This window comes from Monomorium pharaonis, chromosome 4 (genome assembly GCF_013373865.1).
Source record: "Monomorium pharaonis isolate MP-MQ-018 chromosome 4, ASM1337386v2, whole genome shotgun sequence".
Taxonomy (NCBI): Eukaryota; Metazoa; Arthropoda; class Insecta; order Hymenoptera; family Formicidae; genus Monomorium; species Monomorium pharaonis.
In genome coordinates, this window is record NC_050470.1 from 22,011,982 (window position 1) to 22,035,219 (window position 23,238).

The following is a 23,238-nucleotide window of genomic DNA, read 5'->3' on the forward strand; positions in this document are numbered from 1 at the left end:
TCTGGGTATTTATAATTTTTCTGTTAAATCTGTTTAATATAAAGAGGTGTAGTACTCGGAGTAAATTTTTATATAAATACAAGTCCACTAAAAATTTATAAAACCGCTAAAGTCCCGTGCTAAGTACTGAAAACCGCGTTTTGGGGTAAAAGGTAATATACACATAAAAAAAAAGATGATCGTTTGATCCGCGCGTTTTAAGATCTCTTTTAAGATAAAAGGAGCATCATCCCCAGAACAGGTCACGATCGATAATAATACTATGCCGCTGTTAATACCGTCAACGGGGCGCCGATCGACAACCTATACTGCTGGGGCCGCGTTCCCATGAGCGAGGGTCATCCCGGGACCGGGGCGTAAAAGGAAGCGCGATCGAAGGACACGGAGGAAGGCCAATGCAGGAAGGCTCGCCTCGTCGAGGGAAGAAAGAGAAAGCGCGACGGGAGGGCGCGAGAACGCACGTAGTGAGAACGCGTCGCCGATCGACGATCCGGTATGTACCCCCGACAACGACGACACAACGTGCCTCTCTTCGGCGTTCCGTTCCGCACGCGTATGCGTGCGTGCGTGCGTGCGTGCGTGCTCGGTCGTACGTACCGCGAGGGCGTGGAGGAGAAGAGGCGCGCCACCACACCGGTGGTAGAGAAGCGGCCTGTACCCGGGAGTGGCATCGGCGGCGGCGGCGGCGGCGGCGGCAGAACGATGTAAAGGATGCGAGAGTGGCCCGCGGAGGCGGAGTAGCCGACCGAAGAAAAAAAAGAAACCAAGGACCACGAAGGAGAGACGAAGCGAAGAGAAAGCGAGAGAGAGAGAGAGAGAGAGGGGGGGGGGCGAGGAAAAGAAACAGGGAGAGGCAAACGGCCGAAGTAAACAAGTGGAAGCGGTGGAACGGGGACGGGTATCGGTCAGCGCGGTGCATTTGGTGCATTCCTGCAGTCTGCGCCGTGCCGCGGGGCCTCGAGTGAGCGGGAGAAGAGAGATGGCGCGATGGATGGACGGACGAACGGACGGACGGACGGACGAACGAATGGTCGGTCGGTCGAACGCGATAGAAGGGAGGGAGGGGGTGGCGGCATCCGAGAGGGCAGGAAGGCGAAGGGAGCGAGAGAAGAGAGCTCCGCAACGCGGCACGCCACTTTGGACCGACGGACGTAAACCGCATTCCCGGCCGTGACCTTCGCTAGGACATCGCCACTGCCCCCACCCCCGACACCTTCTCCTTCCTCCCTCCTCCATCATCCCCGTTCCGCGTCGTTCGTAGCCCTCCATTTTCTTTCTTTCTCTCTCTCTCGCCCTTCTAGCCGCGCGCGCTTCTTTCCCCTCCCTCTCTTTCTCTCTTACACAACTACGCAGCATCGTAGAAGCGCGGCATCTTCGGCCACTCTGCGTCTTCTCGCCCTCTCATCTCTCGTCAACCCTTCCATTGTACTCGTGGGCGTGCACAAAATTACCAAACGATTAACGAAATTCATATTTTTCTTTTAGTGGAGAATTTCGCTTCACTTATAATTTTCGCAAATTTCTGGGACGTAGAGCAATAATAGCCGAAATAGTTGGATGCCAACGAAAAGGCAACTAATCGTTACTTTTTCTTTTTCCCGCTTCGAATAAATATATCTTATCATTAAATTGACTACTCATAGGTCACGCTAGTATAAAACTGATACGGCAAGTAAACAAAATTCCTAATTGACTCTATCTACTGATTTCGCGTAAATTCGGGCGGATGACTTGCGTAAAGATTATCGTGGCCAAGTAGTCGCTGTCCTCGAGAACTTCGTACTTATTGTTTCACAGCTCGTTCATCGCGTCTAATCTCCTCTCGCCACTGGGTGCTATCGCGGCCATCAATTGACGTACTTTCAACGGCGGAATCTAATAACGCGGACGCGAGAGCGAGCGAGAGGATGATTCAACGCGATGATTCAGGCAGCCGGGCAAATTTCGGGGAATGCGCGACGAGTCACGTGTCGCGCGAGCAGAGGCCACCGACGCCGCTTGATATCGACTTTGAGGCATGAACCAGGGGGAGAGAGAGAGAGAGATGACGGTCTTAATTTTATATAGAGAGCCAAGGTCGAAAAAGCAGCGCGAGAGAAGAAAAGCCGCACGGATGTGAGGGAAAACGTGGGAAGTGGAAGGGCAACGTCGAGCTTGGGATCAAGGGCCGGGATAGAACCCTAAGAATTTCAAAGTCTACCCTCGCCTCGCTCTTTCTCTAATTTACGAGCGGTCGCCCTGAATTCGTGCAAATATTTGTTGAACGTCCGACTAACGGGCGTACATGTATACGAAGGGCGAAAATGGAGAAAACGACGGCAGAAAGAGATGAGGGGGATGAGGGAGGAGGAAGAGGGGGGAGAAAGAGAGAGAGAGAAGAGAGAAAAATACTGAAAATAGAAAAGTTCATTGATGGCTCTTATTCTTTTTCCTTCGTATTGTTTTGTAGCAAAAACCACGGGTCTATTTGACACACATTTCTATCGGTACTTTGTATCGAAAATTGCGATTTGTTCTAATTCCAAAGGGAGATTCCTCTTTTTAAGAAAAGCCGGCATCTACCGGAAGCGCTTACTATAAAAGATGTTCGTCCGTAAAGGACGAAAAGTGAAGAAGGCAAGAGAGGAGGCACGTTGAGTACCTGGAAGTCGTGTTAACACGCGCTGTTGGACGCTACAACCCGCTCTAATTAGCATCTTCTTTTTCTTCATCGACTCCTCTCTCTCTCTCTCTCTCTCTCTCTTTTTCTCTCTTCCTCTTTACACCTTTCTGTCGATGGTATTCTTTTCAACCGAATGCGACGTGGCGCGCCGTCCCAACCGAGAAGCGAGCACCTGTTGAACAGTCTCTCGTGCCCGCGGAGCGACTATCGCAGAAAAGTATTGATTCGCAGTTTGAAAAAAAGAGATAAAGTTGGAATTTTCGTAAGATCGAGTTCCGGCACAAGGAATTTCTTTCGCAAAAAAAGAAGCCCAAGTAAATTCGGCACACACAAGTGAGTTACAAGTTGTCTAATATAATCCGTCAAAATTATTGCTAAAATTGTATCATCTTGGCAAATTAAATCAGTAACTCTTCCTAAATGTCTTGAAAGGCATTTTATCCATCAATTGTTATTTTCGTGCAATAAAATAAGCATTTTAACCGATAAACCATCAGCTGCAAACGTCACTCCTGTTGATACGTTTATCTCGGCAACAAGTTCAAAGAGTCAAGTGTGTAGGCATTAGTGATTCATAGGCTCCAATTACACCGAATGCACTTTATAAATTATTAGGCGACAGAAAACGATATAACAATATAATCACACGAATACAAATAATAGAATGGACACCCAATGACTTTGCTCTTTTAAATTGCAGTTTTAACTAGCAGGACCAAGCAAGACTCGTGTGCACGAAACTTTATCGAAGATAATTAATTTACGACATCAGTTGAATCAGAAATTGGCACTATCGCCGCACGAGCGTGTCGATATGTACTCGCAATGATTAAAGAAAAAAAAAAAAGAAGTACAGACTTATGTCGATTACGATTACTATCGTCCCGTGTGTACGCTCCTGGAGGGAACGCGCCGGCATCTTAATAATTCGGGAGACGCTCGCGGGGGAGATATGAATGGGAGAAGTAGGAATGGCGTGGCGTTGTTTACCGTCTAGCAGGAACGAAGAAGTATCCGCGTGCACGCCGGCAGAAAAACGACGGGGAGAAAGAGCGAGGAGGGTAGAAGACACGGGAAAGATAAAGAAAGAAACGCAGAGAGAGAGAGAGAGAGAGAGAGAGGAGAGGGGGGATTTATCCGGACCCCGATGCAGGGACGGTTTAGTCGGCGGTCGGGAGAGCGTGTGCGAGGAGCCCGAGAACCCACACAGAGGATCTGGTACGCGCGAGAGACTGGGGGCCCCCAGGATTCGAAGAAAGAAGAAACGCGCGCGGTAGAGTCAACGACCCAACGAGAAGGAGAGCCGTCGCGCGCGGGTATTAAGTCGCGCTCGGGACTTTATTGCACACGCTCTCTCTCGCGCGGCGGCCTCGCGCGCCAAGAGTTCCCTCCACCATAACCGACGTGGCCGGCGGGCAGTTATGCGCGATTAACGAGAGTCTTTTGATTCGATTACGGGCGTCGCGCGCGCGGGGCAACAAGCCCGCGTACGTTCGTGCAAACATCTCGATTTTAGATATCACACGCGACCGTGTTCGCCCGATTAATGGAAAAAAAAAAAAAAACTGGTATTTAAGAATTGAAATCTCTCTCTCTCTCTCTTGTTACGAGTAAGACGTATAGCGGGGCACCGGCGAAGTTCCATTTACGTGACGAGCGGTTTAAATCCCGCCACCCGCGGTATTTCAAAGGGAACACGAAACCCGCAATTATAATCTCGTCAAGATCGGGAATGATCGGGTCCACCGAAATTACGGCGATTTCGAGCGGGATGCAGCGTAGATCATTCCGACGTTGTATTAGTGCGTGTAAGTCAATACGGATTTCTTTCGCGGATCGCTCGCGCGCGCGCGCGCGCGCGCGCGGGCAGTCATGCGACTATTTCCTGTCGCATTCCTCGCCTCGGATTCCAACGCGCGGGGCTTCCATCGAGAGAGTCGTATGAATGACCGTCGCGGCGACGTGGATACACGGTCGTCGATCTCCTGACGTCATGTCGGCGGCGACAGCGGCGCGCGGCGGTCGTGTTACGACCGTGCGACCGTTATGTGACCGATTGGCACACGACACAACCGACACCGACGGAGAAACCGTCCGATGTATGCACCTCCGGGCCGTGCGCATTCGTCGCGTCGCGTCGCGTCGCGAAGCCAGTCGTCCCGTCGTCGGTCGCGGCAGACGGCGTCAAGGTCCATCTGTCTCCCGGCACGGCCGCGATTTCGCAGAAGCGCGAGTCGCCTCTGGACATATTCGTCGAATTTCTTTCGCTCGCCCCGCCGCGCGCACCTCGATACCCGCGGGGACACATTCTCGCGCGCGAGAGGGAATGCGCCCGCGGACAGCAGTCCGCGAGACAACGTGAGAAACTTTATTGTCGCAGCGAGACGACGTAAGGCACTTTCAATACTCGCGAAGCAGAGTTTCTCTTTTCTGATAATATTATGCGAATTTAAGCGCGATCGTTTTCGGCCTTTTGAAAATACGTTGAACGTAGTTCGGTCAAAAAAACGCGTCGTTACTGGGATATAAGGAATCGTAATCGTGTGATGTAGAAGCGTATCGGAATCCGCGGGATTTTTCAGAAAACGTTTACTGAGCACGTATCGAAGGAGAGAGAGATCGGGAGACGCGGTTGGAACATCTCTCCTTATCTCCGGCAATGCGTGCGTGCCCGCGCTGCCGGCGCGTACGAGTCAATTATGTGCGCGCTCGGCTGAATTAACGATACTGGGCAGGGGAAGCGGGGAGGGGGGGGGAGGGGGAAGAGAGACGCGCGTCGAAAGACGTGCGCATCGTATCGCGACGCGTTACGACGAGGATAAGCCGAGGAAGGTACCGGGCGAGCGTCGGTCCGAATAATTCTCGAATCGGCGCGATTAAAAGCCCCGGCGGCGGCGGCGGCGGCCGTTTCGGCGGTTTCGAGGAGCGAGATTGATATGGAGATTAAAGAGAGGAGAAGTAAAACGCGGCGAGAGAAGGGAGGGAAGGAGGAAGAGGGCGGGGGTAGGGGTGAAAGGGGTCCTCGAGGGGTTAAGGGAGTGTACGAGGGAACGAGACATAGAGCGCGGCGTGTATGAGACGAGGAGGTAGGGGAAGGAGTAGGGGAGGAGGGAGGACGGGGAGAGGGTCAGTAGCTCCGCGTTCTCATGCATTCCGCTCTGTCATGGCGGCCGCAGGCCGCTCAGACGCTCCTCGTCCGTCCTCGTCGTGTGTGCACATGCACACGTCGCACCGCGGCGACGGGCCCAGGCCGGCCGGCCGGCCGGCCGGCCTCGTTGCCCTCGCTGAAAGAGGAGAAAAAGAGCGGGCGAGAAAGACGGAGAGGAAACACACACGACGCGCGGCTCTCTCCTCTGGCGCTGTGTTTACCGGGTATTCGGGGACGCGCGGAGTCCCTCGGGAATTACCCGGGACGAACCGCGATCAGCCCCGCGCGACGCGACGCGACACCCCCTGCTCGCGTTTCACGAACCTATTTTGTTCTACTCGATGCTATTTCTCTTTGAGAATTACTCTCAATATTTTTTTGTGTGTGCGTCGACAGAGACTCCTTGCGCAATTCGCAAATGAAATTTATAATAAATGTCTTCCGTCTGTAAGTAAATACCGTCAGCCTTGAAATTAGTTTCGGTTATAACCACCTGACTTGTAAAAACAATTCTTTAATGGCAGGATATAGTAAGGCAAAATATTGTAAAAGTGATGGAATGATAATTAGAATTCGCCGCGCGATAAATTACTCGGGAGCGAGAGAGCGACGGTAGTGACGCACGCGAGAGAGAGAGAGAGAGAAAGGGAAAGAGGCCCGGGGAAGGGGGCGGAGAGCACGACGGGGTTGAGTCAGGAACGGGGAGGGGAGGGGAGAGCGGCGAGGAGCGCCCACCGTGCTAAATGCTCCGCGGCGAAGGCGCCCGCTCTCACGCTGCTCCGGACCCCTTGCGCCTCGGGCCCCTGGGGCCCTTCTGTACGGCGACGTAAACAAGGCACGGACCGTGGCCCCGAAACGATACGTGTGCACCTATATAACGCGGTCTCCTTTATTCTCCCGCGTTCGGTAATTTGGCCGGCAAACGAGCGAGTTTCGCGCGAATGCGATTGTTCCTATTTACAGCGCCGAATAAAATAATTCATACACCTAAAGGGGGCACTCTTTTTTTTTTCTTTGCGAATTACGTAAGCTTTTTTGGGGGGAGCTTAGTTCAGATCTTTCGGATTTATTATTTACAACGAATCGATTTGTATTTGTTCGAGAATGCGCGTTACGATTTATATAGAAGTGCGCCATTTCTGGACAATGATACAGATAAAAATAAAAAATGGTATCGACTGACAGAGAGAATTATATTTTGAGGCAGCAGAATAAAACGAGTTTCACAGTGTAATGCTGATTGTACTTAACTATTTGCTCTTGATATTATGAAACATTGAATCAACGCGATGCAACTCGAAACAATGCAAATCTAATCACAAATGTAAAATAAATTAATTACAATTATGTCCTTAATATCCCCTTTCAGAAATTTTGTTCAAATATTAAATTCGATATTGTTAAATTTTGCACTATTATAAATTTAACTTGTAAATTCCATTCGAAGAAGATTTCGTGATTTACAGCTTTATTTTCAAGGCTTGTGTTGCCGCCTTTCTTCGGTCGAACTCGATTTGATGAATTTCGCGAATAATGCGTCTTCCGCTTTGTTGTTATTCATAAGCGTCCGTGGCGGCGCGCTCGCGCGCTGCACGCTGCGAGAGTGTTTGGATCGCATCGGAGGAGAGGCACACGGAACACGGAGGTCGGGACTCTCAGGCGGTCGGTCCGAAGACGGCATTCCACTGGTACCTGTCCTTAACTCAGCCTCCTACAGTTCGCATTCACGGCTCGGCAGCGAGCGAAAGAGCGAGAGCGAGAACGAGAGCGAGAGAGCAAGAGAGAGAGAGCGAGACAGAGAGAGAAGGAGACAGAGAAAGATCGGCCCACCTATATAACCATAATACAACATACGCATAAGAATCTGGAGGATCTCAACGCGGCGGGCTCGGGCCGCCGCCGCCGAGCTTCGCGAACGAAGCAGGCGAGAACGAACGTCTGAGGTAATAAGGCTCTCGTGGGGAAGAGAGTTGGGACTTTATACGAGACAAAGGGGCTCTCGCGAGTCACGTGTTTGCTCCCACTCGTTAAAGGGGCCGCGACTCGTCCCCAATTAGGGAAATTAAGCGGAATTCGAAGAAACGCCGAAAGCAACAGTCGTACGTATAATGCTAATGAGTTCAATGTACAATCGAGATGAGCTTTAAGCAGTTCGACGACGAGAAAGCGGCAGAGAGAAAACGTACGTGTAAAAAAAAAACCTTTTTATTCTACTAAGCGATGAAAAGAGACCAAAAACAAGTAACGTTGTTGCGTCTATGGACAGACATCGAGACCGGTGTAACGTCAGTGGGTTGAAGCTCTGTATGTAAATACAAAAAAAATTATACTTGACGCCCGCAATGCGAAATAAACAGAGATTGCTTTCGCGCGTCCGTCGTACACGCGGTAACTAAATTCGCTAAGATTACACCAGCTTCGATATCCGGCGCAAGAGCGGGAGAAACAGAGAGAGAGAGAGAGAGAGAGAGAGAGAGAGAGAGAGAGAGAGAGAGAGAGAGAGAGAGAGAGAGGCGGCAGTTGCGCGAAACGAGCGCGAAAAAAATGCACGGCAATGATATTCAGGAATGCGATGAGCACGATAAGAGAAACACCGCTGAGTCGCGACGCGGGCGCTTACAAGCGCGGGAATCTCGTTTGCGAGTGCTCCAAAAATGGTATTACCGGAATTACTATATCGTATTTCGCTTCTCTCGAAAGAAGCGCGTAGAGTCGTAATTTTACGGTTCCCCCCGTTCTCCAGGATGCTAATTACTTTTCTCACTGTACGCGCTGCACGCTTTAGTTTCGTATCTTAGGCATCTGTCATCGTCGAAATCGTATATTTCAGCGCGACTTAATTTTAAATGCTAACAACTGTAACAGTTTTATGCCTTAAAAACGAATGCGATTGATGTTGATTGATGGCGCAGCAATGTATACTAAATCATTCTATTTTTCTCTTACATAAATTTTTTCGAGCATTCCATATCTCCTTGGAATGATGTTTGCTAATAAAATCTAATTTTAAAATCTTAATCTCTATAATAATCAAGATATATCTGCAGATTAAGAATTTTAATCTTATTTAAATTTATGATAATTATTATATAACAATCTATACCAATTATCTAAGCAATACCCACATTTATTACGAAAACAGAATCAATTGAGCAGTAAAAACTTATGTCCAATAATAACCCAAGAAATTAATGCAATGTGCATACACGTGTACACATAATTAAGGCCATAAGCGCATGTCCCGATGGTAATTTCAATTTTAAACTAAAGTTAATACAGTAAAGAAGTACCTACTTATAATTCCGAAGCTATTATTTAATAATCTCGATATTTTCGTGTAGAATTTTTAATTTCAACTTCTACATAAATAAAAACATGTAACGTGACACTTTACCTAGCAGTATAATCACATTTATTAATAATATTCTTCAAATATGGCACAACAAATAATAAATGCAGTTAATTAAAAAAAAGGCAATAGATATAATAAATTTCTAAGTTTGCACAATTTGTACTTCAATCTCGAAAAAAAAATAAAGTTTCAATTTTTTATAATTTATTATTTATAATTTTAAGATTCTATCGTATCTCAGTGTGTCAATTCAGAATTGTAAATTGCGTATTTAAGTAAATTAATGTATCTTCGGTTTTCCCTGATTGACGGATCAAAGTCCGGGTGATGAGGAGAACAACATGATTGAGCACCTCTGTACTGTGGGCGTACAGCCGCGTATCGGGAAATATGAATGTAACGTTGAAAACTCATTCATAACACGACCATACAGAGGGGAGAGGGGGGGCGGGGTTGTACCGATCAATTACGCGGAATGCAATCCGAGAATGTAAGAAGAACGAGAATTTTTCCGCTCGTGAAAAACACAGACCTCGGTATCGGAGATCCATTCGTAACACTGTCATATTTCGAGTAATTAAACGGTAAGATTGAAACGAGCATAATAGAAAACGCGATACCTTGGTCCAGTGACGCTCGGACAATTTCTGAGGTAAACGTTTCAATATCTTTATAAGCGAAACTTTCGCTCGTACGTATATAAATTCGTCCCTCCCCTCCTCTCCCCCTCTTTTGCCACGCACCGTCAGTGGCAAAGCAAATGCGGTTAAAGAAGCCGTTACAGGATCGTGTAAAAGCTAACAAGAGTCGTTACATGCTTGCTTTAGATGTTATCTTACCAGTGGTTTTTCCTCGTCCGTTTCCTCCGTTTCACTTTTCTTCGCGCACGTTTCGAACGGAACTAACGATCGAACGAACGTAATAACGAAACGATAGAACGCGTACGTATCACATGTACACCGATGCGCTCTCGTCGGCTCTTCTTTTTTTCCCCGGCTGCCGAATATGGAACGCACTATAGAGCGAGAACGGGAAGGAGGGAGTGGAACGGGAAGAGGGACGGGGGGAGGAGGAAGAGGGCAGGCAGATCGTATTATGGGAACACACACGCCCGAACACGTGTGTCTCGCTTCCTGTGGCGGGCCGGAAGTCTCCGCGCGCGGCGCACTATGGCGCACCGTAGTGTAGCGTGACCGCGCGCGCGCGCGCGCGCGCTCGCGCGAGCGCTCGCTACGAGGGCTACACGCATTCGAGTGTACACGGCCTCGATCGTCTCCATCGGGAGGAATGGAACCCCGAGTATCGGTCGAAAAACTACCGTGCCGCGTCGCTTTTTTTTTTTTCTTCTTCTCATGCTTCCGTTACTCGCGCACGTTTCCTGCGCGCTTGCTCTCCTATCCCCTCCCCCATCTTTCACTCGAAAGCGCGGTGGCGACGCGTTTATTTCAGTTTCGTCGACGAGATTGGCCGTTAAAAACCACGCGGCTCGCACACGTTCGACGAGCGCCGGTTTTATGAGCGACGACCGCCGACGAGACGTGCGCGTCGTCCGTTTCGTCACCCGCATGACGCCCGCGCGTCACGATATCCGATCGTTAGTGCTCGGCACGGCTGATAAGAGGCCTACGTGGGAGACTACTACTACGAGCCTGAGAAACGGCTTCCGTGAGAGCTTTCCACGTCGCGCTCCATGCGCTCGCGCGCGCACGTTCCATCGCGCGTAGCGGATTGGCTCGCTCGCTCGCACGCACGCACGCACGCACGCACGCAGCTTCCGTTGCGCGTCCCAACTTTTTTTCGGAGCATCAACGCCACAGCAGTATATTTCCGTCCAATCCGGATTCTCGTATCCGCGCGTCGCACACGATGGATCACGCGCGACGGAAGCACAGCACTCCTCCTATCCGTCGTCTCTCGTCTGCACTCCGGCATCAATCCCTCCGTCTCACTGTCGGAAACGTAACTACTGTTCAATATTGTACTCATCGTTGCGCACGTTTGTATTCTTATAATCCTCAGTCTTTGCGGGTAGCACTCGCACACATCGCGTGTGAACGTCCGTGTAGCCAAACGAAAAGAAACGGAAGAGAGAGAGAGAGAGAGAGAGAAAAAAGGACGAGTCACGAGGAGGGCAACGTGCGTCCTCTCGCAGAGCGGCGCGTCGTCGTGGCAGCAGTCAACGAAAGAACACGACGTACTCGCACGACCGACCGTGCCACACTGAGAATGATCGTTTGCGCGTCACGCTCGCGCCAATGCGCAGACGCCAGATGCGCACTCGCTAGTACGGCGCGGCGGCGGCGGCGGCGGCAAAGGTTCGCTCGCTCGCTCGCTCTCTCGCGCGCAAGCATCAAGCAGCAGGCAAGCAGGCGAGCAACGGGCAGCGCCGACGCAGGCGCGATGCACGTACGCGGAGGTAGGGGCTGAGAGGACGGACGTAGCGGAGGGGAGGGGAGGATATGCGATGCGTTGCTGCGAGTGGCGTGGCGGAGGGCCACAGGGGGAAAGGGGCAGACCCGTTAGTTCTCAGAAGCGGACTGCCGCCAAACAGAGCTGCAACCGCGTACCGGCTTGGTGTGGTGGCTCTCGCTCTCTCTCTCACTCTCTCTCTCTCATTTGTTCCTGTCTCTCTTCTCCTGTTTCTCGAGACCGCCGGTATCGGCGTGCTTTGGGCCTGCTGGCACGGATACTTCTCTTTCTCGTAGCACGCACGGGAGAGGATTGAAAGAAGATATGTGAAACTTGTGAAAAATGAACGGACCGACCGACGCGCCTCCGAGAGACTCCGGATGCTTGACGGACGTCTTTGACCGGCAAATTTTATGGGGAATAATGGATAATGCAGCAAATGTAAACAAACGGCGGTTTAACGGAAAATAAATTGAACGATCGTGCGAAGATGCACGGGCAAATCGATTTCGTGAAGAACAAAGAGGAGAGAATTAAATTACTCCGAATTTCATTTCCCAACGTTGATCTTTTCCAACGCGTAAAGGAAAGTCGCAGAATTATATTATCTCGAAACTGAGAATTCTACGGGGAGACGAAGAGACCGAGAAAGAAAGAGAGAGAGAGAGGGAGAGAGAGAGAGAGAGAGACACGCCAAAGAAAATCCCATCACGATTTGTATTTCCGATATAATATACGCGTTTCGCGCAACGTCCTCGCGCTCTTTTCTCCCAATCCGAGGAAGAGGATCCAATCTTGCTCCGTTCCGGTCAGTCTTCCGCCGTCTTCCGTCATCCCGTCACCCTTTTCCCTCATACCGACTGAGAAACGTCCGACAAACACACACACACGCGCGCGCGCGCGTGCGGCAATCTTAAAAAAACTGGAAGATTCATTAACGGTTCCTCCTCAACACGAACCTGCGAACGCGCGCGCGCGTGTGTGTGTGCGACGCCGGTGCATTCCATCGCTCGTGCCCGTGTGAACGACCGTAATGCATACACAGTATATACACGGGAAGCGCCAGCGCGGGGAGGAAAGATCGCGCACGTAGGTAAGAGGAACCGAGGCAAATAGGGACGCGACAAAGACAGCCGTACCTTGTACTTGATATGCGCACTTGGATGTCGGGGGACGATAAGCTATCTAGTTCTTGTCTGTCGTCATCGGCGAGATACGCGAAAGCCGCGACGCGATTACCAACTCGGGAGTTACACCTCACACCGAGTGGGTGCATCTTACGGGAAGAGCGAACGAGAGACGTCTTTATACTCGATTCTGTCTGTTGCAACAACACGTTTCTCTCGATTTCTGTTCGTAATTGCCATTTGAAAATAATCATCACGATTGATTTAACAATGCACGAGTAAGAATTAAAAGTAATACTACACGAGCAAAATAATCAGAAATAAGGAAAAGGAAAGGATAACATTTCGTCACCGACTTTCCCCCGCCCCCACCCCCTCTCATATTTTATTTTTTACTTTTCACGCGCGCGTTTCTTGTAGATAGAGAATCACCATGTCGGATACTCTTTTTTTCACATATGTCGGTTAAATTTTTCATAACCGCTACATCTCCAATTCCCAAGTTCGTATCTCTCGAGATATTAATGGCATGCTCCTTTCGGAGCGAACTCCTTAATTACGGAAAGGGAGCCGTGACTTTTATCTGTGGTGCCTTAATAGGTGCTCGTGCTCGCGCGTGGCTCGGGCTTAAGAGGCTGGAGCAGATGCATCCGAAGACGTTCACAACAGGAAATTCTCTCCTCTCGCATCTCGCTCCCCTCCCGCAGCGCAACGCGACGTTCGTCGTAAAAGACTAACACACGTATGCACGAGAGAGGGAGGGAAAATAGAGAGAAACGGAGAGAAAAGAAGAAGATAGTCCTCCTCCTCCTTCCTTTTTACGAGTCCGTCGCGCTCTGTCCTACGGTGTTGTTTCTCTCGACGGAATCATGTCCCCCCCTCCTCCTCCCTCTGCACACATACGCGCGCACACACCGTCGGTACACAAACGTATGGAATGCACAAATAGATACTGGAGGTGGCGGGTTATTCGGTCGACGGCAGGACCGGTGAATGGACCGCGGCGGCGGCGGCGGCGGCGACGGGAGAAGTAGGGTGAAAAAAAGGAGTCAATGAGCCGCGCGTTGCGCGAACGTAATTATTGCAAACGCAGTACGCGATATCGAAAGTCGCGAAAGTAACGTGCAGCAACGTGCTCGTAAAGATTGCACTCACGCTAGTCGAGTTCACTCCGCTGAACGAACGTTCCGCGCTCGCGATAAAGACGAACAGAATTAAATGGTGATCCGATATCAAGTTATTCGACATCTAGCTACAGCTGTGTTTAATACATCGGACTGATAATTGCCGCTGTTATTGCGCGAAAAAAAGTACAAAAGAAAGTAAATAAATTGTGTAAAACTTGCAAATTATAATCACATAATCCGCCAAATTGGCAAGATTTCTAAAAAATGGTTTCTAAGATAAAAAAAATTGACTTATTACAAGAATAAAATGTTTTGTTCTTTAATCTTCGCATTTTTATCCCCGATGGAAAGAATAAATAAAATCTTAATTCAATTTTAATAAAGCGTCTTAATAGAGAAACGATGGCCTATTCCGCGTAGCATCTTCTAACCAGTCGACGGTATGAACGAGGGTGTTTCCTTGCGTGAATGATCACGAGGGTCCGCAGACACGCGTACGTGCCGTGTAAAACGTATACTTTATAAAGCGAGGTGACTTCAGCACGGACAGAAAGGGTCGGCGATGGTCACGCGGTGTACAATCAGGCGCAAGAAATGAAGCGAAAGCAGACCTGAAGTCAGTGTATGAATATTTGACTAAATATTCCATTGCATACACAAGTCTCTTTTCGGTAACACGAATGAATATTATCAAAGATACGAAAATACAACTAATTCTCAGAATTTAAGATCAACGGATAAAGCGCCGGAAGTTGGCATTAATCGAGCGTTACAACAACACTCGTATAAAAATAATAAATAATACGCTCGGTCAGACTTTTTAACAGGTTTGACAGGTGCATAATTAAATCTTCGCTTAGTTGTCCGTCTCCTCTGTTAACCTCGTAGGCTCAATTTTACGGGATTATGAAAATACCAATAGTTAGATCGTCGTAAGGCAAAAAGAGCTTTTTTTAAACTGTCCAAATCCGAGCCGTTAATTAGAGTTTAAATGCCGTTAAATGCATGGAGTTTATTTTCGTACGTTATAAAATATGGATTTAAAGCGCAAGGTGGAATGCATGGCATTCGCGTTTAAAATGTTTTCGTGCACAGCGTTGGGTTCTAATAGAGCACGTGAGATCGACGAGGTGCGGCAAAGCGACACACCCGCCTTCAGTCTCGGGTCGGGTCAGTCCTGATGAATGAACCGGAAAAAAATGTCAATGAGTGTAATTATTATTATACAAGGCGCAGGCGCGGAAGGCGCTCGACCACGTTGCGTACGTGATAAGGAGAAGCATCGGCACATGAGCGTCTTTAACATTGCCACGGCACAAAACGATATTCCACAAACAACATTTGCAAAATGTATAAATACAAAAAACATTAGACAATAAATTATGCAACGTATTGATCTCCCTTAAATTCAGGTTTGCACCAGCATAACGCCTGTGGCAAATGCATGTGGTAATCGTATTTATTATTATTATTATTATTATTATTTGTTGTTATAATATTAATTATAATTACATTATATTCATAACAATAATAATAAATCATACATAATAGAGCTTTTTTACAGTAAATAATTGTACCTCACGTGGCCTCCTGCCTTTAGAAAGAAGGATTCAAGAGGGAAATGATAAAAACGGACTGCTTGATCGCGTAAACTCGATCATATCTGCTCGCACTCCTCGGTGAAAAGGCGGAATAAGTCGGCGAGCCGTTTGTGACGTAATACAATTAGCAAAGCCCGAGAAGGGCCCACGGGGCGGAGAGTGACGGTGTAACTTAAACCTTTATGCATATCGATCTTGCGTGTTTTCAGCGGCGTGAATAACCGCGGCGGCCGGTCGTGCCCGCAGGCGCAAGACGGCTCGCTTTAACGATTTCTACAGGGCAACGATATATTCTAAGTACATTCATCGCGCCCTCCATTTATCGCGCACGCACGCGTCGCGCCCGCCGCGTATAGGGTACTTACGTACTACGCGCGCTACGCGCGACAAATAACGCTCGCCAGGGCTCCGGCGCGGCATGAATGTACCATTGCCGCCGCCGCCGCCTCCGCCGTACGTTCGTAGTACGGGCGCGCATACGTGTACGCGCGCACGCACGTACGCACGCACACGCGGCCGCGTCGTGCATTCATAAAGTGCCGGACATGCGGCGCGCGCGTGCGCACAGTTCGCCGCCGCCGTCGTCACTTTTCCTCGACGTCATTATCTTTTTTTTTCTTTCCCTGCCGCTGGTAACGTACCAGTCCCTCGCTGCTCGATTCGTAAGTTCGCCTATTCTTCTCAGCCATTTACCCTTAGAAAGTTCCGATAGATCGATATTCAGTCTAATTTTGTCCGTTTGTTCAAAATTGTCCGATGTCGATTTTAAGACGCTGACGATTATTTCGTTTGATTAGGTGGAAGCTTGACTTTAGAACGATGTGGCATACTCGGACGTTTCCTTCGGAGGGTTGCGATTTCTAAGAGTTTCTAATTTAATAACTTTAAAGACTAATCTACGCTTAGATTTGAAAGATATGTACAATATAAAAATCAAACTGTATATAGCTCTTAAAGAAAACATTTTTCATATTTTTGAAACTTATTTCGACAAATGCTCGTGCGCGAACGTAACACGGTAAGTATTATTTCATCTTTATGCAGTGAACGTGCGAAATAATTAAATTTCCAATAAATAAATCGCTGTGCTATTAACTATATCTCCCTGTTGGAACGGGGTCTATTGTTCATGGGAACTTTTGTACATCTCTTATATTCATTACGTTTGTTTAAACGTATTACGAAATGTGCATCACGTTGTGCTCTATTGTATTTTCTACACTCGCACCGTTTTGTATGGGTTTAATTTCGAAGGCACACGCGCAAAGTTCGCAACAACCCGGTTAAAATAATTGAATATGGATGGAAAATTAGTGCAAAGTTTTGCAGGATGGTTTCTATAACAAGAGAATGCTCGCTCGAGGCCAATCGCTTAACTGCGTTCCTACATGTAAAGCTCGCATTCGGAATGCGCGTTTGCGTATAAATCGAAGCTATCGCGTGCGTGGACGTTCCACCTCCGTTTTCAACACCTCCGCCCCTCTCGTTGAACGTGCTGGAGTCGCACCGTATTCGCTAGTGCTGCAACGACGGTTTCATACAATTGAAAACAACTTCGGGAAAAATTCTTATATCTTTTATCATATAAACAGTTTTGCCTTCCCTTTGGTGAAACTCTAAAAAAAAACAATAACCATTTTAAAGCATTAAATATCCCGATTGTAATTTATTTCTTTTAAAGTGAGATCGAAAGGAAATCACCAACATTTGGCTATTTGTGCTCTAAAGAAGTGATTTATTGTTAACTCTTATCTTCAATATACCGAAGGTCTTCATAAGCATAGTTACCGATTTATTTCAGTCTCTTTTAAATGACACATCGCAAGACTAGTGCATTGTGTACCATTTTTTCCACAATGTAATAATAAATAAATAATAATAACAAATAAAACTCCAAAGATCTATTTCTATAACTTAGACATTTCTCATTTGAGAATGAACACTGAGAAAAATATCTGGTGAGATTAACCAAAAATCTGATTATTCGCCAGAATTCTGGTTAATTTCACCAGAAAATTTTTGTTAGTGAAGGTGAATGATGCCTTTATTCCGACGCGCGTTCATTAGAGTTCTCTCTCCAGGATCGCGAGACACTTCTCAGACCGGAGGTAAAAGGGATCCGCGAATACACACGTCCGCTCTTTCTCTGCGTCGCAGAGAAGTCGGCGACGGTACCGACGAACTTTTGCCGCGGGGTCAACGGAACCGCCGGAAGTCGCCGCCGATTCTCGAATTGCCAGCGCACCCCGCCGTCCCCCGCCTCCCACCCGACGCACCCGCGACGCACCTCCCTCCCTGCCGCGTGCAGCTTGAACTTTTACCACTCGGGCCCACGTTCTCTGTAAACAGGCCGCGTAAACCTTCACGCATCCACTTTTTCCTGCCGTAAATCTAAATCTGTCTCATCGAAGGCTCGCGTGCCGCCCGACGCCGGACGGAAACTCACGTCATTAATTTGTTCCCTCGCCTCATAATGAGAGCCTTCAATATATCCCTCGGAATGACGATTTATCAAGAGTCAGAGGAAAAGAATAAGGAGATTGCGTGTAAGAAGAAAAAGATTGCAAGATGTCAGTGATGTATCCATTTTCCTCTCCCTTTACATTAAAGTAGCTAAACATTTTTAGAAAAGAGAGAGAAGAAAGACCAGTTTGGAATTCATACAAATATCTTTGCGCATTTTGCGTTAACTATATAAAACCTGTAAAACAATTTTTTATATTCCGATCGGTCTCTTATTGTAGAAACCATCCATGCAAGTCTACACAATTTTCCATCCGTATTCAATGAACAAATTATAGATCAAATATATGAAAACCGATGATACAAAGGCAAGTCGTAGAGAGCTCGATTTATAAACACAAATCAAGATTACGTTTAACGTAAAATAATTAATAATTAATAGACGTCTCTTCTCACGTGTACACCACGCAGAATATGCGACAAACAATTCGTTTTCTCCCACCCCGAGTGTCACTGAAAACCTCAAGTCTTAGAAGGGTACGGAGTGGAGCAGCGACTTGCGGCTCATGTGGGTGTGTGTACACGCGCAATAGGGTGCCGACGGTGTGACGTCATTGTACCAACACCGTCGCCACCGCCGCCGCTATCCTCGGCGTCCTCGTCGTCGTCGTCGTCAACATAGGAAGAGCCTAAGTCGTGTGTGACGTTACGGTATTGCCTGTCGGCGTGCGTTCATGTGTGCGCGCGCGCGCGCGCGCGCGTGCAAGTGGCGAGCCGACAGGGCGGTGCATGAACGTACTACACGTATACACGCGCGCACGCACACGCTAATCTCGCATTCGCGCGAAGTAAAGGAGAACGACGCCCCGGCCCATGTGTAGGACCGGAAGTGTGAGTATCCGGCCAGACTCGTGTGGGCTTCTCTACGCGCCGCAAGTACTCTCCTTTCTCCTCTCCCCCCCCCCCCCCCCTACAATCCTCCGCTCGCTCCTTCTCGCTCTTGCTCTTCAGCTCGTCTCGTTCTTTCTTCCGTCGCGGCTCGCTCGATCCTTTCGCGCTTTGTGCCTAAGCGCGGCGCGTATAACGCCGCCGCCGCCGCCGCCGTTGCGCCGCCTCTCTTTCTGCCGCGCGAGCTTATTTCGGCGTTGATCTAACGCCGCAGAGCCTATCGCTTCTCGTTGTCGCTTAGGCCGTTTAGGTTATTGCGCACGTCCTAATAGTAACAAGAAATAACAACATGTAAAAAGTTCAAGTTGGGTTTAAGGAGTTATTACCGTGTGTCTCGGATTCTGAACTTGTGAAAACGGTCTCCGTTTCTCAAATTAATATTTAATTTGCTTTCATGCAAACCACTTGATTCTTCAGCGCATGAATTGTAAATTGTTGACAAACATTTGCTTTTTATATATCTTTATCAGTTGTGCACAATTTTAGATGTCAAACTCCATTGTAATTCTGTTTGACCCGATTTAACAGGATTATAAATCGATTATTGTTTTCTCTCTTTCCAATTTCTCCCCCCTTGTAACTTTATAGCCCTCTCTCTCTCTCTCTCTCTCTTGTTCTCCGACGTCGTAACGTTGGATACAACACGGAAGGTACGTATGTTTATAAATATACAGATAAGCAACTGATCACCAGTGTGGGTATCCGGCGATATACGATGCAGTTGGGACTATCAAGTAGTTACAACGTGCTACGGTCTTGTAAACACGATTCGACACATAAACTCGTTCTGATAATAGAGGAGCTCGATTATGTGCATTTCAGTCCAAAGGGCATCGACTAGAAATCTAAGTTCAATTCCCGACGTTGTAAACACGGAGAAATGTATTATACTTTACGCCAATCATCCGATTCCCATTCTTAAGCGTGGAAATTAACTTTCCACGCATCCGGCATATAGAAATGTAATCGCGGCGACCGATTTCGATTACGACGAGTTTCGCGTTTTACTTTTAGAGAAGATTCGCGTTATCAAAATAAATGCTTCTAGATTTAATACTTGTACCCCATAAGGGATACAAATTTTACTGATTCTTCTGCAGACCGGCTCAAACTTTTTACACTTTGCTTCACGACGCCACATCCGAAGGTCAAGAAAAGAGATTACCGATGTGAGTTGCAATGTACTTTTTGTTCGCGCGATCATATCGCCCGGCTAAAGCCTCTAACCCCAAGTTGCCGATAGCATCGGTCGAGGTGAGATCGGATGAGTCAAGACGGCACGAACGAAAGGAAAACACTAGGCACTGCGAAGGGTAGTACATCTTTCTGGGTTGAATCGATCGATGACGGCGCCCATCGTAGACGGTGGCCCTTTCTTCCAGGAAACTACTGAAGTTCGATCAATGTAGTAGAACGTGCAAGTTTGTTCGATCATAATATTTAATCATTCAAAACAGCGCGAATCATCGCGATTTATATTTATTATGTTAAAATGCACAAGTTTCGCTTATTTTAATAGATTAATGCAGTCAATACAAAAAAAAAATGTTGAATTCTAGCAAATTCGATAAGATAATGAATATATTTATATATTTTTACGTCCAATTATCTTTTTGTATGTGAGTAATGTTAATTCTTTTTCAATAATCAAAATCAAAATAAATAAGGTAAAACCTAATGACATATTTGCTTGATATCTTATTTTCTAATCCCCCTCCACCCTCCAGAGTTAGCGTATTCAAAGAATTTTCTCAAGATAATTTCACTGGCTGGAAATGATAAGAAAGCTGACGACAGAAGGGCCGAAGTTGGAATGTTCCAATATTCTAACGTATAGATAAATAAATAGATATGCGAGTTTCCTTTCAGTTGGCCTGAGGTGCCCTTCCCTTGCACCGTCGCGGTCATACCGCCGATCTAGAATCCCCATTCAAGAATCTAATTTATATTGAAGAGAGAATTCCGAAGAGGCCAGACCGAGGCGTCGATCTTTGAGGCGCCGCCGTTTAAGATGCATTATGCTGGCAGGCGGTCGACAATAGGCGGGGAGAGCCGGGCATGAGCAAAAAGGAAAGAGAAAGAGGAGAAAGGAAGAGAGTCGATCGAACTCGGGCTATGAGGTGGAGAAAGGAGGAATGATCGTGATGGAGAACGTGAGAGAAACGACGAACGAGAAGGAACGGAGAAGACGAGGGAAGGGAGAGAAAGGAGAGAGAGAGAGAGAGAGAGAGAGAAAGATAATACGCCTTAGCCCGGAAAGAAGAACAGCGAGACGGATGTCGCGGAGGACGAGGGGAGGAGAGGGGGAGGGTTACAGAGGGACAGAGGAAACTGGTCCCAGAGCCAATATGATAATTGAGCCTGGGGAGCGATGTGAACGTAGCACCTTGTAGGCATCCGTGAGGCCATTGTGACCTCCTACTATATCGTAGACCGCAACGCGAGAACTCACGTCGACTTTGTAGATGCGTGAAAATAGCGAGGGTTCGCTGTTTTTTTTTTTTTTACACCTTCTCCCCCTCCTCTCTCTCTCCATTTCTCTATTTCGCTGACCAGCGTTCGCCCGGAACCACTTTTCCGGATACGATGCTGACACGCTATCGATAACGTCCCGATACTTCCCCAGGATTACGCGTTTGCGTCATAAATTTATGGAAGCGGCCGTTGACCTATGACATTTCGAGTGTGGATTTATTACGGAGAGCGAATAATAAATAATTCACGTGTTTTTATATATATATATATATATATATTTCCGCGATTATATCAAAATAATTACGTATACCTTTCTTAAATAAGGACACGCGATACTGCATGATTTGCAATTGTTTGCGCGGTCGTAAATTAAAGAGATTATTTACTGAAATTATTTACTGGCAGTTTACGTATTTATTAAACCGTACTACTCCATTTAATATTGAGCAATTATATTTTGGTATGTATATATTAACAAAGGCAACGATTATCAGTCGTATTTTCGGTATCAATCGCGACGGATGTTATCGATATAGAGAGAGACGGGCAAAATGTCGCGCAGGTACCATCCTTAAGGAGGAATTTATATCTGCCGTATACGTCCTTGCGTTTTTACCGAGGGGCCGTCGCGTCGTGTACATAATATTCGCAGGTTGTTGTGCAAACCCGACCGACCGACGGCACTCTCTTGCCTCCTACAATTGCTCAATGTTGCGTTGAGTAATCGCCGCCGTTTCACCCGCCACCGTCGCCGCGAGGACGGCAATAATCGCATTGGCATTTCTATTTCTACCTATTACGTTCCCCACCGCGGCGGTATACATTCCCAATCGTCTTCGACGTGCTGCGGCGGCGCGTTCATTACTAGGTCGACGGTTTTGCCGGTTTTATATACATTCGCGTCGAAGTAGCGCGCGCGGTTCGCTCGTCGTCGTCGTCGTCGTCGTCGTCGTCGTCGTCGGTACGCTCATCACCGAAGCGGATACATAACAGATACAAGAAAACGGCTGCGATTAGCGTATCGCGCGTAGCGGCGATTACCATGAACTCGTTTCTCTTGAACGCAAATCCGCGTTAAACCGCCGGCGTATTTAAATAATCGGCCGTACGACGCCCTCGCGTGTTACAATGCAATAATTCTTTGCAGCAGAACAATTATCGTGGCATTCTAAATACAAAACCGCAAGTAGTAAACGTTTTTTTGGTTTCAAAATAATTATCAGTTTCTTTTTTAAAGAATTCAAAAAAGATATTAATTTAAATAATAGAAGAAATTTACCAATATTAGCATATTATTTTGTTTTTTATAGTATTTCTTAAGCAAAAACTAAAAATAAAATAGAATTGCCATCAGTTGGTGTGCTTTTTACAGTATTCCATCATATTTTGTAATAATTAGTGCTTTCGGAACATAATGAAAAATAATCTAAAAAAATTGAACTTCAAAACTAGGATAGTGGGGACTACATATTCTTTTTTCTCTTAACGCATAAATCATTTGTGCCAAATATTTACAAATTAATGTATATGAGAATTTGTAAAAATCTTTTACTTTAATGTGAAACATTCTTTGTCAATTATACAATCACTTTATGCTATTTCGCAATATGTAGCGCGACTAAATATAAAGATTAGATTTTACATTAAAAAAGCCGTAAATAAACGACGGATTTTATTTCTTTAATTATCTAAGTAGATTGCCATTTTTTATCGGTATCAATATAATGTTTAGTTTTCAAAAAAAATAAGGGGATGCTATTTTAGGAGGCGACCTTTCTCTACGCTTGTTAAATAAAATCAATTAGGAATGCGAAAGTCAATTGCAGAAATAAATATTTTAATTATTCGCATCTCTGTTTTGAATGGCGATACATCAAAGCGATTTCTGTCGCTTTCGATGGTTAGTGACGGAAAGCGCATCCGCGG

General features: G+C 47.1%; 1 protein-coding gene across 4 annotated transcripts in view; it reads right to left on the reverse strand.

Moving 5' to 3' along the window:
* Window positions 1-23,238, reverse strand: part of LOC105834890 (serine/threonine-protein phosphatase 4 regulatory subunit 1) — a 132,055-nt gene that overhangs the window by 26,014 nt on the left and 82,803 nt on the right. Inside the window, exon 1 of one of the 4 annotated variants that reach the window (XM_028189168.2) lies at window positions 10,002-10,095. The exons of the other annotated variants lie outside the window; for them this stretch is intronic. The gene's annotated coding sequence lies outside the window, so the exon portion shown is untranslated. Of the gene's footprint in view, window positions 1-10,001; window positions 10,096-23,238 lie in introns of those variants that run through there. 4 annotated transcript variants of the gene reach the window in all.